Source organism: Alligator sinensis, unplaced genomic scaffold (assembly GCF_000455745.1).
Source record: "Alligator sinensis unplaced genomic scaffold, ASM45574v1 scaffold614_1, whole genome shotgun sequence".
Classification (NCBI taxonomy): domain Eukaryota; kingdom Metazoa; phylum Chordata; order Crocodylia; family Alligatoridae; genus Alligator; species Alligator sinensis.
Window position 1 is genome coordinate 994,626 of NW_005842294.1, and position 16,359 is coordinate 1,010,984.

The following is a 16,359-nucleotide window of genomic DNA, read 5'->3' on the forward strand; positions in this document are numbered from 1 at the left end:
GGCCAAAAAATAATAGGAACCGAGACAAAGCAAGTATGGTTCCAGAGAACTCTGATGCCCCTGGAATACAAAGGAGTCAGATGAAAATAAGCCAAATACCAAGCAAAATCTTAGTTGTGGCAAACATTCCTTTATCAGAAACAGCCCCTGGAAAGAAACATGAAGAAACACTGTGCATGTTCTTGTTGAAAACCTACCAGTAGAAGATAGAGCAAAACTTCTTCTCTACCCTTTGTCTTCCTGATTTCCAGGTACTTACTTTTTCAAAGACTGCCTCTTTTCTACCTTGGCAAACTCAACTACAGCAGTCTTCCTTGCTTACCTATGGCATTTCCACCACATCCTCATTCCTCTCCCCACACACACACTCTTTGTTTTCCTAATTTCCACCTATTTACATTTTCACTGACCTTGTGTCACACTTTTAACTTCTTTCATTCCTTGGAGGAGTACCTTTGCCACCTGATCTGGCTGCAATGTTTTTGACAATCTTTTAAGTCATGTTACAAAATTGCAGAGCATACATATAGAACAACATAATCCATACAGCAAATAAAAAAGATAAAACAGTTTCTTCAGTTTTTTTAAAAGATCAGACATAGAGGCAAGTAAGCACCCATAGAAGGGTATCTGTTCATGTAGAAATATCACTCTCCAAAATTAATCATAGCATATATAAGAAACCATGACACTGAATTTATACCTACTTTGAATAACTTGGAATAGCACAAAACAGTCAATACTTACTGGTGAATCTGTCTTTTCATGTTGAGGTAATCTCTATCATAAGTAGCCATTGTGGCAGAATGCCACCTCTGTCTCTCCTCAAAAACTCTGCTATGTGACAATTTGGTTAACATGGTCACTGCAAAGGGAAGACATCCCATGGGCTCCAGGTAACCCTGAGTTAGATATATTCCAGAGGGAGGGGGGAAACCTGGGTGGGAGGGCTTAAGCTCCCTATTGTTCTAAGCAATACCAACCAGACTGGGAGGGTGCTAGAGACCCTGCCAGTCTACCCGGCAACCGTGATGCATTTCAGATTGGTTGGCTACTTCCACCAATTTGAAAGACAATTTGAACAGGCAATCCTCGCAATGCAGACCTTCCTCAGTCATGCATGCAGGTGCATCTCATTCAAACTTTCAATGACCACCAGACCACCCCAACACACAAGCAGTCCCACGTTCCATGCACAGGAAACAAAGGAAATAAATGTAAATATTTAGAACAAATAAAAAAATAAAATCTTCCAAATGCAATGTCCTTATCTAGATCACCTTTCCCTTGGAAGTCCTCCTGAATTTGGGAAGGGAGATGTCCCTCAATACTGGGGCTCCTAGCACAGGTCTCCCCCAGTTTGAGCTACAGAAGATGGCCAAAAGGGTCAACACAGACCCATTCATAAATTTGCCACTCTCTCTATCATGTGACTTCTTAATCAGATTCTCACAGATGACAGCCGACACTTGCCAGATGACTTAATTAGCAAGGGAAAGGCAAATTCTCCCTGACAAACCCATTCTCCTTGGCAAGAGCTAGCTTATTATCTAGAGCACTAGTTTTCAACCTTTTTAGACTTAGGGCATCTCTTTTTTGGCTTGAGGCATCCCTCTTTCAGTTTAAGGCATGCTCTTAGTTTTCACTCATTTTTTGATTTTGGAACAATACAGGAGTTCTTCTATTACAAGGAACTCAGAAAACCATAACAGCTCAGAACGTTTTTAACACAATTAATTCTTAATGGAAATCTCTGGGTTTATCATATAAATCATGTCTGCAGCCCTACTGGTGCTAAACTTGTGTGGCTCCTCATGATGCCCTTGAAAGGATCAAGATACCTCAGAGTGCTGCGGCACCCTGGTTGAGAATCACTGGTCTAAAAAAAAAAAAAAATTCAGTAGTATAGCATATATAGTATAGTAACTCTTTGTTGTTAGCCTTCTACAAATAGTCCTTAGAAATTTTAGTACCATGTAAAAGTTAAAAGAACAGAGAAGGGAAAGGGCTAAACCTTCAAGATTGGAAATTTGTTCATGACTTCATACAGGGGTATAGGTATCTTTATAGGGATCTGATATCTTTTATATAAGATTTACCCAAAGACCCTTGTCTGCCTATGTCCTTAGACCAATACAGCTACAACCTATACCCCTGTACATTCTTCCAAAGCCTGACAAAGGGTATGTACCCAAAAGCTAGCAAAGAAGAATTTTTCCAGCTATTTGAGTTGGTCTAATAAAAGATACCAGATTTCCCCCCAAAACCTTGTTTGACTTCATTCAGAGGTCATAAGCTTCCTGTGGATGAAGATCCCCAACTCCCAAGATTCTAATTTATTAATTCTCTGTTCCCTCAGACCGATACATGTCCATTCTCCAGCCCAGCAATTAATCATGCAATACTAGCCTCTAGGTCAGTTTTGTTCCCATACCTATTCTGACTATTGATTCTACCTTCTACCCCCACACACACGAGTTTCCAAGCCTCAGTCTCTCCTCCTGGAAGTTGTTACCCTGCTCTGGGCCTGGTTAGGGAGTATCTGAATGAGCTCTTTATCTCTTCTCTCTCTGCCTGGGTCAGGTATTGCTAGTATGACAAAGGAACTGGAGAAGAACAGAGAGAAAGCATCTATTTTGCACAGGATGGAAGTGAGAAGAAAGAATTACCATCAGTGTTAGTGCTCTTTCTTGTCCTTTCTCCTCCTGACTGTGAGGCTGGTTTGCTTCCCTCTTCCATCATTTTAAAATTTCCTTTGGCTCTCAGGGGGGAAAGTTCACCCTGACTGGCTGTTCTTTTCAAAGATGACAGAGGGGATTTTTCTATCCCATGCCAGGCAGAACTGAAATCAGAAATAATGCAGTCACCTCTCATGTCACCTCAAGACTGGCTCCAGCCTGGGCCAAGTTCAATAACACTGTCTTTCCTTCATATCTGTCACCATCACATATGAAATCAAGTATCCATTTAGGCCATAAGCTCTTTGGAACAGGGCTTCTTCAAGCATCTATTATCTTTTGGGACACTATTAAACAGTGATGGATATGGAAAAAAGGAAAAAGAAATAAAGTTGGTGAGAGGGGATTATATCACCACTTCCCTCTCCTAATTCAAGTTCTGCTATTATAATATTACCCAACTTACTTATGAAGGTGAAAGTGAAGGTAATAAATAAATATCATTTACCTATTGACAGCATCCAGCTCTGTTTAATATACAGGCAGTGTGTGAGGAGCTATGAATCATGTCAGAGATTTAAAGGGATTAGTGATAGAGAAGAGTGTAACCTTTATTCCAATGCAACAGCTGCACTGAGAAATTTCCATAATAACAGTTGCTTTTAATTACATAAGGAACTGCAAAGCCTTTTTAGCTTCATATCAATAATGCAGCTTTGATTCTAAAGTTGCTAAACAGATAATCCTGGGCCTTTTTTGTCAAGGCCAGCTTGTGAATAGCAATGATTTAAATCCTAGTGTTTTAAGTCTGGGAGAATGGAGTGGGGGAAAGCGTATATTTTCCCCCACATGGATGGCAAAATTATAAATAATGTCTAGGAGCCATATTTCTTTCACATGAATGCTCCAAGAAATAGCATTGATAGCTAAATAAATACAAGGAAAAAAACTCAAAAACTCAGGGACACTCCACAGGCACCAGATAATTTAAATCTAAACCTTATTCCAACGTCATCTGATAAGACTTAAAGAAAGAACTGTATGTCTAAAATTAGTCCATTTTGTTAATAAAAGCAGAATATTTTTTAGTCATTTGAAACCCCAAAAGTCAGTTAAAATCCTACTTCCTCATCTCCTACTCTTCCAGCTCCTCTCTGTGATTGAACACTGGCCTCTGACTGCTTAATGCCTTATTCATTCCTCATTTTCTGGGCAGATCACTAGTTTGTGAAGATAATTAGAGACCCCTGCTATTCCTTCTAAGCCTTGAATCTTGAGGCTAATTAAAATGGAGTGTTGCACATATGCAAGCAGCTGATAAAGGCTTGCAGCAAGGTACCTGGAATCATGGTATTTGTATAGCAGAGAGGCAAAAAGGTGCATATACTTTGTAATGAACAGAATTTGCTACGCCCCTCCTTGTTTTGCAATGCAAACCTCAGCTAAACAGAAATAAATCTCCATTGTCAGATTTTTCTGGATCCTATTATAAATATATGCTGTTATTTTAAATGTTTTTCTCATGGTTTTCTGGCTAATCTAAAAATCTAGCATTTATTTCCTAAGTAAAAAATGTCAATTCTTTATCCCCAAATCCCCTTCTTCCACCTCTTGGTATTCTTCCTAGAGGATGCAACTCCTCTGACAGAGCTTGTTTAAGATCAGAGAAAGCAGCCGAGAACAACGCTTTCTTTCACCTGGAATGGTGTGAATACAGTACAGGTATGGTGCGCACAGAAACTACTCCTGTTCCTGCTTTTCACTATGGACCTTAGGGTTATTTACTCACATACTGGCTCTTTCAGCATGTACATATCCATGGTGCTGGACACTCTCTCTTAAATGGTTTAAGTATTTTTGTGTTGATTAAAACTATTCCCATTGGAAATAGTTTTAAATCATGTTTTTTTGCCAAACACCTTGTCTAATTTTCTGTTGATTTGGGAGAAGTGTAGTGTGCCAATATACATCAATAAAAGAAAGGTGCTGCTGGCACTAAACTGGACCCCTGAATGCAGCAGAACATCACAGATTCTATTCACACATCTATACTGTGTGGTTTGTCCTTACTTATCCTATAGATCCTCAAACTCAGTAAGTTCTGCTCAGTCCCTGAGGCACTTCCTGAGTGCTGTCAAACTTGCTTTTCTCCAAATGAATTTAAGCTATGGCCCCAAATTAGACTATGCTATCATGAAAGGGTGGAAGGTGCTGTGCTAGTGGATCCAAGTCCGGAAATGAAGAACTGCACTTTTACTGGGGAAGGGAGCAAAGAGAATTTGTCACTAATATAATTTTTTTTTTAAAAAGCTTTTCTTTATCTTCATTTATTTTCTAAATTTCAAATTATTCTATTTCTAAGTATAATACAGTCATGAACTTATTTATACATATACAGCTCCAAAGTAGTCCTGGCATATTAGACATAGCAAATTGGAAAGAACAATTTTGGAAATACATGAGATTTTATCTATTATGGCAATGCATTCTTGCCTAATAATTTCTTCAGCTCTGCTTTCTAATTCTAGAATTACCATCAGAATAACATACAGCACAACTCAATTTGTGATAGTTTGAGATGCTTGATTCCATCTACTAAAATATTAAGAGGTAGCATTATGTTATTTTTAAACGCATACAGAGATTTTGAATAGTATATGCTATCCTCATTTGAAAACTACCCCAGATTGACTAGAATTATATCACTGTCAAAAAATAATATATACATATCAAAAGTTCTCTTTAATAAAAATATGTGAGATAGGATGATAGACCTAGAAAGAGCACCCAGGTCATCAAGTCCAGTCCACTGTGATCATAGGCAAGTATGTAATCAGTACATTCCCAAAGGCATTCATAGGAACATCCACTCCTGCCCTCCCTGCATACCAACTTAGTACAAAAATAAAGGCTTCAGAAAGTACAGTGTGCCACAGGAAAACAGCAGTAGTGACAAGGATGCTATCAATATAGTGGGCTCTTTCAGTGGCTGCAAACTAGTTAGGTGAAGAATACCTAGATGAATGAACTGGCAGAAGCATAAAGCAGGGGTCAACAACTTAGGGCCCAATGACCATATCCAGCCCATATCCAGCCAATATCCTTTGTCCCCATTCGGGCAGGCTGCAGAAAGAAGTGGCAGCTGGGTCCTAGTGCTGGCCCACAATGGAACCAAGCTCAGTCACTGCAGCCTACTACTGGGGAAATATTACCAATGATGATGTAAAGCAACTAAAACACAATGGAAAGGTCATGGGGAGCATTTTTTCAACCTCATAATCATAAACTTATGTTGAAAGAAAATTAATACCAGTATATAAATGCCTTCAGCAAGCAGAGAGAGTGCTATAAAAATTGCTAGATTTATAATTTTCCTGAACATCTATGAACACCTCTGTTGTTTAAACTATAGTAATAGTATGTTATACTGTCTGGATAAAGCTGGGATTAGTTGTGCTCACTTGTGTTATTTCAGTACAAGTCATGGAAGGTCCTAGTGCCAGACTATCTAGCTATGGAAAGATCTGTATTGACGGTCAACTTGTGTACACAAAAGCCTCTAGCATGGTTTAAACAGGGATGCGCCAATATCCTGATTCAAATAACATTCAGTGGCTATAAGATCTGATCAGTCTATTGAAGATAATTTATTATGCTTGTCTCTATACATGGGCAAGTTTCATATTTATGTTGTAGTGAACCAGGAGCAGACATAGGCATGGGTGAACTGGGTGGCTGCCCAGGGCCCAGACAGAAAGGGGGCGCAAAAACGGTGAAAATAATTAATATTATCATTATCTCTGGTGAAGGGGGCCCTGATACTAAAGTGCACCTGGGGCTGCCAGGAGTCTAGGTACAGTGCTGTAGTGAACAAATCTTGTCCGTTACTAGTTCCAAACTAAAGGGACCAGGATACTCTATTGAGCATATTGCTAATAAAGTATGAAATGGTAAGGTGAGAACAAGAGCAGATTTTAGATCTAGTACCTGACAAACATTTAAATCTAGCTTTACAATGCAAGTGAGGTCACTTTGGGTGCCCGTGTCTGAAATGCTGAACCTCAGAACTTCCTCCCAGCTGTCATCTAAGCCTAGCAGCACTTAAGTTTCTTCAGCATCTACATTTTTCTATGGACCCATCTTTCTGCTACTGACTGTGTATGTAGTCAGGCAAGACTTGGTAGCAGTGATCTGTTTGGTGACTAAGCTCTAGTGGGATTCATACTCCAGGTCCTCTCCAGGTCTTGAGGTCTACTGATAGGCTTTTTTTCTAAACACACCTACCAGATCAGGTCTTGCAAACCAGAGCTGTCAAACGTCCAAGCAGCCAGGGACTGCATTGCCTATGGGTCTCATGAACAAAGATCACATGCTAGGTGGGTCACACCAGGGTGAGCCATGGCCACCTGGGCCGTGAACTGTGTGACAGCCCCTGCCACTGCATGACACATCTGCGCAGCACCCTCAGCCACTGCACCATGTGCCCATGCAAGCACCCTCCCCACACTGCTGTATACCATGCACCCATGTGGTCCTGGACTCACCTTCTGTGCTGTACACCACACTCTACACCCCCTGAGGTAGCAGGACAGATGAAACCACTGGAAGAGCCTGTAGCCCCTGGCTGCTGTGGGGGCCAGAGTGATAGGGGGAGTGGCAGCTGAGCAGCATCTGGGGACAGCAAATTAACCGCTTGCCAGTCACATGCGGCCTTCTAGCTACCACTTCAACAGCCCTCAGACACCAAATATCCTAGTGAGCACTCAGTTCAGAACTGGGACATCCAAGTTTCAAATTCCTCCCTCCTCCTAAAATCCATGTCCCAAATTAGGCAGATCTCCCATCTCTCTAATCATAAGACTTCAAACAATTCTGAGGTGTGTTCTTCTATTGAAGCTGTACCACTTTTTTATAAAATATTTAAATATTTATTGAGTCAGTGAGAAGACAAGAATGACAGTATAGTAATTAGATGGTTACTGCCTTCATATAGGAGACCTGAGTCCTGCCCTTGTCTACATTATTATGTTCTACTGGCAGAGCTATTTCAGCTGGGGGTGTGAAAAGATCCTCTCTCACAGCTGATATCATTCTGACAGCAACCCCCCACAGCAGGAGTACAGCTCTGCCAGCACGAGGTGGCTTCTCTTGGCAGAGCTTCTGCTGCTCAGAAGTGAATTAGTTCAGGTGGCAGAAAGATTTCTGCTAGCAGAGGTACCTATCTACAATCAGGGGGAATAGCCTCCTTAGCACTAGCATCAGTAGCTCCCATATTGTGGGCAAAGCTCTCCCTCCAATAAATATTTAAGCAATTTCTATTAAAAAAAGGAGAGCTTCAACAGGAGACACCAAGAAAGATCCTGATCTAGATTCCTTAAATCCCAGTGTTTGGGGCACTCTCCTAGGAAGTGAGAGAACAGCTTTCAAATCTCTATTGTAAATCAGCAGAAGAAGAGAGATTTGAACAAGGATCAGCAACTTCTTAGGTGAGCACATTAACTACCAGATGATTAGGTAAAGTGGTGTGACAGTTTGGAGGACTGGACCAAAAGACATCTCATGAGGTTCAATAAGGACAAGTGCAAAGTCCTGCGTTTAGGCTGGAACAATCCCATACACCAGTACAGGCTGGAGGATGACTAGCTAAGTAGCAGCTCTGCAGAAAAAGACCTGGGGGTTACAGAACAATAAGCTGAATATGAGCCAACAGTGTGCTTTTGTTGCCATGAAGGCTAACAGCATAGTAGAAGCATTGCCAGTAGATCGAGGGAAGGGATTATTCCCTTCTGTTTGGTACTGGTGAGGCCATATCTGGAGTACTATTTTCAGCTTTGGGCCTCCCACTACAGAAAGGATGTAGATGAATTGGAGAGAGTTCAGCGGAAGAAAGCCAAAATGGTTAGGGGGCTGGGGCACATGATGTATAAGGAGGGGCTAAGGGAACTGGATAATTTAGTCTAGAGAAGAGAAGACAGAGGCCATTTAATAGCAGCCTTCAAGTACCTGAAGGGTGGTTCCAAAGAGGATGGAATGAGACTATTCTCAGTGGGGGCAGATAACAAAACAAGGAACAATGGTCTCAAGTTGCAGCAAGGGAAGTTTAGGTCAGATATTAGGAAAAACTATCATGTAGAGGTGCACCAATACATTGGTCCCATACTAGATTGGCACCGATATGAGGAAAACTGAGACTATCAGCAATTGGCTTGTTTTGTTTGATGTGGCTGATAATGTGGCCCATAAATGTCCTGTGCATGTGCAGCCACAATGCAGCACCAGGCAGGCAGGAGCACAGCCTGGCAGCACAGAGAGCAGTGAAGTCTGTTGTGGGGGGAGGGAAGGGGTGTGGGGGAAGCAGACTGAAGCCCCTGCACTGAGGAGGGAGTGAAGCTGGGGCTGGGACAGGGGAAGGGGCTGCCCAGCTAGGGTGGGACATGGGATGGAGCCATGAGTGGCTCATCCAGGGGCTGAGGAAAGGGGTGGCTCCCGCTGTTGCACACATCCCCATGAGGACACGGGGTGGGGGCTGAGCGTCCCCGGATCTGTTCCCAGGGTGGGGTGGGCTGACACTGTGGGCTGAGGCCAGGTCTGTGCTTGGGGCACGTGGTGGTGGCGCTGGGAGGGGAGGTTGGGGCGCTGGGGTGGATGGCACTCACCGCTGCAGCCCCCCTCAAAATTTGCCATAGTCCCCACTCCCAGCACCACTGCCACCTGGACAAAACCTTGGCTGGGATGACAGAGTTGGGAATAGTCCTGCTTTGAGCAGGGGGTTACACTAAATGACCTCCTGAAGTCCCTTCCCACCCTAATTTTCTGATTCTATGACAGACTATGGTCCTGTTTTTAATATTTATGAGTTAAATGTATTTGTATTACGTGCCTCAGTTTCTCTTACTAATTTGTACATGGGGAAAGAATGGATTAATGAGCTGTAGAGAACTGTACAGATCTGCTTAAATGCTCAGCTAAGGGGGAAATAAAGCAAATAATGGACCAATCTACAATGTTGCCAGATCAGCCCACAAGGGGGATTGAAACTCCAGCCCCAGGAAAGAGAACCTGATGTGTTTGGTTTAAGGGAAAGACTACAGAGGAACCCAGCCCAAAGAAATGGTCTTGAAAAGGAGACTACCACAGACGGTGCTGGGGGGATGCAGGATGAGAGGAGACAGTCTTGACAGAGAACAGCTGGAAATGTTTATCTGGAAGGGACTCTGCCTAGGAACTGGCTGAGGCATTGCCTGCTGTGTTCCTGTTACTCAGCCTATGGTCTGCAGGCTGGATCTGGCCTGTGGCATTGGAGGGGGAAGTGAAGATGGGAAATCAGCCACAAGCAACCTGGCCCAGTGCATTCCCGCTTCTCCCCTGCACCATGCTGCTCATTCCCTCCCTGAAGTAAGTGCTCTTCCTTTCTCCCACCCCTTCCTGACACTGGCAGCTACCTCTCTCCCAACTCTCTTCCTCTCCTCCTCTCATTTCAGAGGGGAGTGGTTGCCCATAATGTAGCCTTGTCACAGGACTGCATCCTACTGCACTAAAAAGTTCAGCTCTGTTGCTGCAGACCAATAAATGTGGTTTTGACTTCAGACGAGCTAGCTGCATTAGGTGTATTCCATCACCCTGAAGAGCTTAAGACCCTCCCTAGGAAGTAAACCAGAAAGTACTTCTCCAGGGAGTCGGGGATCAAAGATAATGAGGGAAGCTGGGGATCAAAAGGCTGGGTCCAAGGAGCTAGGGCATGAATGATGCATATCCCCCCAGAAGCTGGGCGGGGCACGGTGATTGCCCGCAGGCAGCAGCAACGGTGTGGCAGTGGTGAGCAGGGACCACCTGCAGACAGCCACAATTATGTTAGCGGTGAGAGTGGGCCAAGCAGGGACCAGCCACAGTCGCGGCGGCAAGGGAGGGGAGGTGGCGAGTGGCAGGCAGCAAGTGGGGATCACCTGCAGCTGCCATCCGTGCTGTTGGCAGCGGCAAGCAGGGACCACCTGCAGTAGCCGGCAGCCATGTCGGCAGCGAGGTGGGGATGGCGATCACCTGCAGAAGCTGGCAGCAGCTTCAGTGGTGGCCAATCTCGGGGTGGGGGGGGGCACATGCCCCCCTGTGCCCCCCACGCATTGCCTATGAGCTAGGGGCTCACCTGCTCTAGAACTTTTGCCCAGGCTGGCTTCAGGCATACTCCAAAAGACTCTAAAGGCTGCAGGGTCCGCAAGCAATTGCTTCCCTAGGGAATCCATGACAAAAGGCCCCAGCTTCCTCTTGCTCTGAGGGTGTCATTTTGCAGAGTGCCAACAATGACAGTACTGTTATGTGTGCCGACATGATTCACAAAGTAGTCCCAAAGATTTCAATTAGGAATCCACATTGTAAATAATAGCATTCTGACCCATTTTTGCTCTTTCCAAGTTCTTTGCAACAGAAGAATTGCTCTATTATTTTTATGTAGTCAAAAAACAATTGAAAACTAAGAATTGGTATTTTGTGAGTTGTGCCTCAATTCTAGGTTTTTTGAGTGTATCAAAGGGTAAGTCTATATGGCGCTGTGCTTTAGTACTTCCTTTTGGTAGTACTAACGCATGGAACAGTATGAGCTGTTACTGCACCATGCACAGATAAATTTCCCAGTGTTGTATTGCAGTAGCTATAATTGCTTTGATTGCTTATATTGTTATTTTTCTTTTTATATAATGAATTATTTAGCCATTAAGATAAAGTTAATCTTGTTATGATTTACTTTTTATGATATTTTAATGTCATTATTAGTGTTCTGGAATTAACCATCTATTTAAAATTTCCTATTGCTTAGCATAAATATATTTGACCTATTGGTCTCATGATTTTAGAACTTAAATTTAGTATAAGGAAAATGCTTATGTAAGGTCTGTGGTATGTCTGGCATATGTAGAAAGAGGTAACGAAAGAGTGAATGACGTATGTATGTGACAACGTGAAGGAAGAGAGTCCTCTTGCAGCAGGTGACGATAGCCTTCTGTGGTTTAACAGTTACAGGTTGTAGCTACATCGAGTCAGCAGTTAAGGCTTACCAAATACCCTGATGGCTAAAAACTGCAAGCAATAACCCCCCCTGAAGATTGCAGACCGCAAAGCCAGAACATCGTGTCATACCAATCCCAGCCTGCCAACAGGACAAGGATGATGGCCTTTGTGTCTGACTCAGCAGAATCCATAGGCTTGTATGGACAGCTATCACTATAAAGAATGAACACAAAGAAAAGGCTTTGGGTCTTTCCACCTGCAAGAAAGAGTTTTGGGTGTGTCCAACAAGACCTGACTCCATCCCTCGTGGTCAGTCTGGCCAGCCACCAGACTGGCCTGAGTGACTTTAGAACTTGGTAACACCTTAAACTTTGGAGGACTGTCTAACTATTGTGTGTTTGTGCTTATTTCTTTTGTATGAATGAATGAATGAATATGCATGGGAATGAGTGAAGCAGATAACCTTACTGTTCTTTATTCTTTTCATGTTGCATGTTTTATGTTCCAATAAATGCGGCATTGTGCCTTATCCCCTGGTAAGATTCCTGCTTGTTTTTAATTCACACTGTATGCCCTGTGTGGACAATACTAGCTATCTTGCCGTAGTGGTGCGTTATAATGGAGGAGTGCATCACTGTGCTAATGTAGCTGGCGATCATGTGTAGACCCATATGATTTCTGTGTTGCTGTAGTGTGACATGTAGATGCCCCCAAAGGGTGTCTTGAAACTAAAAAAGTTGAGAACCACTGTTCTAGGTACAGGAAATAGCCTATTAGTTATAGCAGGACATGTTGTCTGTTAGGTACAATAGTATTTCTTTATCTTAGAAACTGGAAGCCTAAAATATTCTCATATGGATCCAGTTTCAGTTAGCCATTGACTGAAACTAGGATTACACAAGCTGACTTCCAACTGCTCCTTTTGCCTGCAATCTGTTGATGATTGTATCAGCACTGACACTGATAACTGACTAGATGAAGTTAAATCAGTTACACCATTTTAACTTAAAATAAAATTAAAGAAATTGAAATAACTGAAGAAATAAAGAATTTGAAAATTGCAATAGAATTAATCCCTCTGTACTGATCATAAAGGTTTGATTGTGATTTAATAAGTTTCTCCTCCATTTTTGGCCTGAACAATAAAGTAAGTTGTAACAGTGCAGTTTGCTAATAGAATAAGAAAGACTTTCCACAGACAAAGGGTTCACAATAGGTGTGCCATTTATGTTATGGCATAACTACCAAAGAATAATTTAACTTTGCATCCATGTGCGCTGTGTATTGCCTTCAACACATCCAAACTGATCCAGGAATCTAAGAACAGATCACATGCCTTTAGCAGCACATCTATTTGGATTAACTGCATTAACATCCTTCATTTAGAAGGATTTGGAATGTTTTTACAAGGTTTAGAAAGGATTTCATTAGGATTACACGGTATGCAATTTTGAGTACATTTCACCCTTCAGCATAAGCTCCCTAGGCAACCATGTAATGGATCATGTCGGCCCCTGTTTATTCATTCTTATAGTCTTTTGTCACCCTAAAGTTAATGCCTGCATTTACTGTATATTTCTACTATCCCAGAAAAAGAAAAGACTGAGTCTGCAAGAAGCATCTCATTTCTAAAACTGCCTTAAGGACTATTAGCCATAGATGCCGACTTATTTTGCTGGGGGGGTAGGAGCAGGTCTAAGATGATGGACATGTGTAAAATGCCATGCATTTTAAGTGACAGCCTTCTTCCAGAGGTGGGCCAGGGCCCTCAGGCCCCCATGTACTTAGCACTTCTGATTAGAGTAGAAAAAGGAGGGATGCCACTTTCTTTATGCATATTATAATTTTCAAAGAAATAAAAGAGACCATGTTTTAAAGTGATATTTAGATGTGATTTATGTTTCACTATATGACCCTTGGATTTTTCCTCACTTTTTCTAACTTTCAATAACTTGTAATTTTTAGATATTTTCAATTAATTCCTTGGGCTTCACTAAGCTAGGGAGAATTGAAGTCACAAAGTAGAAATGATATAGGAATTGAGAAATGTTTGATGTCAGTGGCTGCATTCTTCATTCTGTAACATCTGGTTAGTGCCAGACTTAGAGCAACATAAAACTGGTACAGCAGAGGTATAGTTCCCTGCATAAATCTTGCACAATAGGTGTAACAGGACTGGCTCAAGGGCAGCCACAGCACCTCCTAGAGCAGGGGTGGGCAATTATTTGTGTTGAAGGGCCACTTAGGAGTTATAATGAACTGTTGCAGGCCGAGTCAGCATCCTGCCCCCCTGGCCTGCAACAGCTCATCAAAAATCCCTAAGATTACTAGACCAGCCTGGGACCCCTGTGGGCACGGCGTGCGTGGCCAGGCACATGGGCTGGGGCCACAGGCCGGTGGAGAGTGACATCCTGGAGCGGGACAAGCGGGGTTGTGGCCAAGAGCCATGAGCTTCTCCCTACATGACAGATTGTGACGTGCCTGACCCGGGAGAGGGTGGAGTGCATGCCTGTGACCCAGCCCCTGCACCAGCACATACATGCATGGACAGCCCCAGTACAGTACGACTGTGGAGCAGTGCAGCCCAGCAACATGAGGCAGACCCGAGGGATCATGACCATGCCCCATGCTGCCAAGCTGTGCCACTCCAAACCTGCACTGTACAGGGGCTGCCCTCAAGGGACAGTGGGAGGCAGATCACAAGCATGTACTCTGCCCCACTCCCAGGTCAGGCTGGTCAATCTGTGATGTGATGTGGGGAGCAGCAGATCATGGCTCTGCCCCAGCCCCAGCCATGTGCTATGCTGCAATCCTGGCCCCAGCCCTGGCCTTGCCTGCCCATCCTGCTCCCAGATGCCCCTCCCTGCACACCCACAGCCCTTAACCCATATGCCCAGCCAAATGCATGCTGTCCCCAGTGGTCCCAGCCAGTCCACATGGAGACCACAATACCAGCTCCACCTGGCACCCCAAGCAGTGGGTGCAAGGTGTACAGATCAGGGTGCCCAGGCACCAGAACCAGATATGACGGTGGCAGCCACACTAGCGGTGGTAGCTGGCAGGAGTCGCCGCCACTGGGGCTGCTGGGAAGCAGTCTGGCCGTCATGCCATCCCAGCCCTGCACTGCACAGCACTGCACTGCCCCTATAGCAACAATCCAGTCCTCCAGTTACTTAAACACAAAATACAGTATACAAACATAAACACTTCAATATCTAACACAGGGCTTGTGCCGTCACCTTGGATCCCTATACACAGCATGCTCCTGGCTAAGATACCAATTTCCTGCAACCACTACTGTAGATAGGGACAGTTCTCTGGTCCAGAGAACAGGATCTAACTAACTGCCCAACTTCAGGGCTGAGCTTTTTTACTCTTTTCAGTCGCATGGCCCCATTAGCTCCAATACTGATCCTGGGTGTCACCCTTTGGCTCACTTAGCTGCCTGCTTCTCTTCGCTACAGTTTACACAGCAGAGGTACTTATTCCATAGCTGGCCTAAACACAGTTGTCTTCATGTAAATGCAGCTCTAGTCTGCTACTCTTCCATCTTGAAGTAGCAGGGGCCTTGGTCCCCTCTTACACAGGCAAGAGAAAGGCATCATTTAATTCTCTATAACCCTGGAGAACTAGCGACTTTAAAAAAGCCAAAAATATCTCAATCTAATTTTCTTCCCTAATCTGACTTAAATGGGATGATGTACACGTCTATTTTTATGTGCAATGGTGATTAAAAAAAAAGGTTGAGGCATTTTACAGCTGATTTCTACATGCAATTATTGCACATATACACATACAAATTAAGTTACAGTCTATGCAAATGACTACATAGGTATATAACTTATTACAGTATATGCATATATATACCTTGTGGACACCTAAATGAAAAATTAAGTTCTAAATGTTCATAGGTTTCCAGCAATTTCTACATGTATTAACAATGTGCATCAGGGTGATGTGTTCCTGTTGGTAAAACAGCAGAGCATATCATCATGAAAAATTCTCAGATCATCAAACCTGTTCTTCACTATCTGGAAATAGAATTAACCTTGGAAGAGGTTGTTTTTTTATTGCCAATGGAATTAGCAGAGCCAAAACACAGCTTTGTATCTCTGTTAATGGCAACTATTCACTACAAAATTATATATTTTAATGAACAGCCATGGGGAAAAATACTAAAGGTATATTATTTGTATGTTATTGATCAGCACCTGGATAATACTAAAAAATTCAAAACAAAAAGAAGAAAAAGAAAATCTACCTCCATCTTTCAAGTGAATAAAAAGCGTAGTGCTAAAATTCAAGAGCAACAATTTTGGATTTCCTAAAACTCTAAAGTATTGCAATTATCACAACCACTGGAACTACTATACTTACTACACTGTAAAACAGAAGCAGTTTACATTTGTGTTCTTGACTGCACCTCCAACATAATTAGAACATTTTATAATCGGTAATTTTGTTTAGCAACTGTTGTTTATAAAGTTGCTCTCATTTATGTACTTGTACTTTACATTGTGGAAGAAAAATATACTGATTTACAAAGTTCAGTATTTTGTATTTGTTTCAAACCATAAAAATGTCAAAGTAGTATCTCTTGTAGTGCTTTTTATTACCTCCCTTCTCTTCATGGTATTCATATTAAATGTTTTTCTTAATGTGAACCAACTCAAGACGGTTCAGC

The 16,359-nt window shown here is 42.8% G+C and overlaps 1 long non-coding RNA gene across 1 annotated transcript; it reads left to right on the forward strand.

The window, feature by feature from the left end:
* The first annotated feature begins 7,905 nt into the window (after positions 1 to 7,905).
* On the forward strand, positions 7,906 to 12,099 carry LOC106722428. The gene is made up of 3 exons (XR_001358395.2): positions 7,906 to 8,164; positions 9,692 to 10,073; positions 11,682 to 12,099. It is a non-coding gene; the product is annotated as an uncharacterized LOC106722428 (long non-coding RNA).
* The last annotated feature ends 4,260 nt before the right edge of the window (positions 12,100 to 16,359 follow it).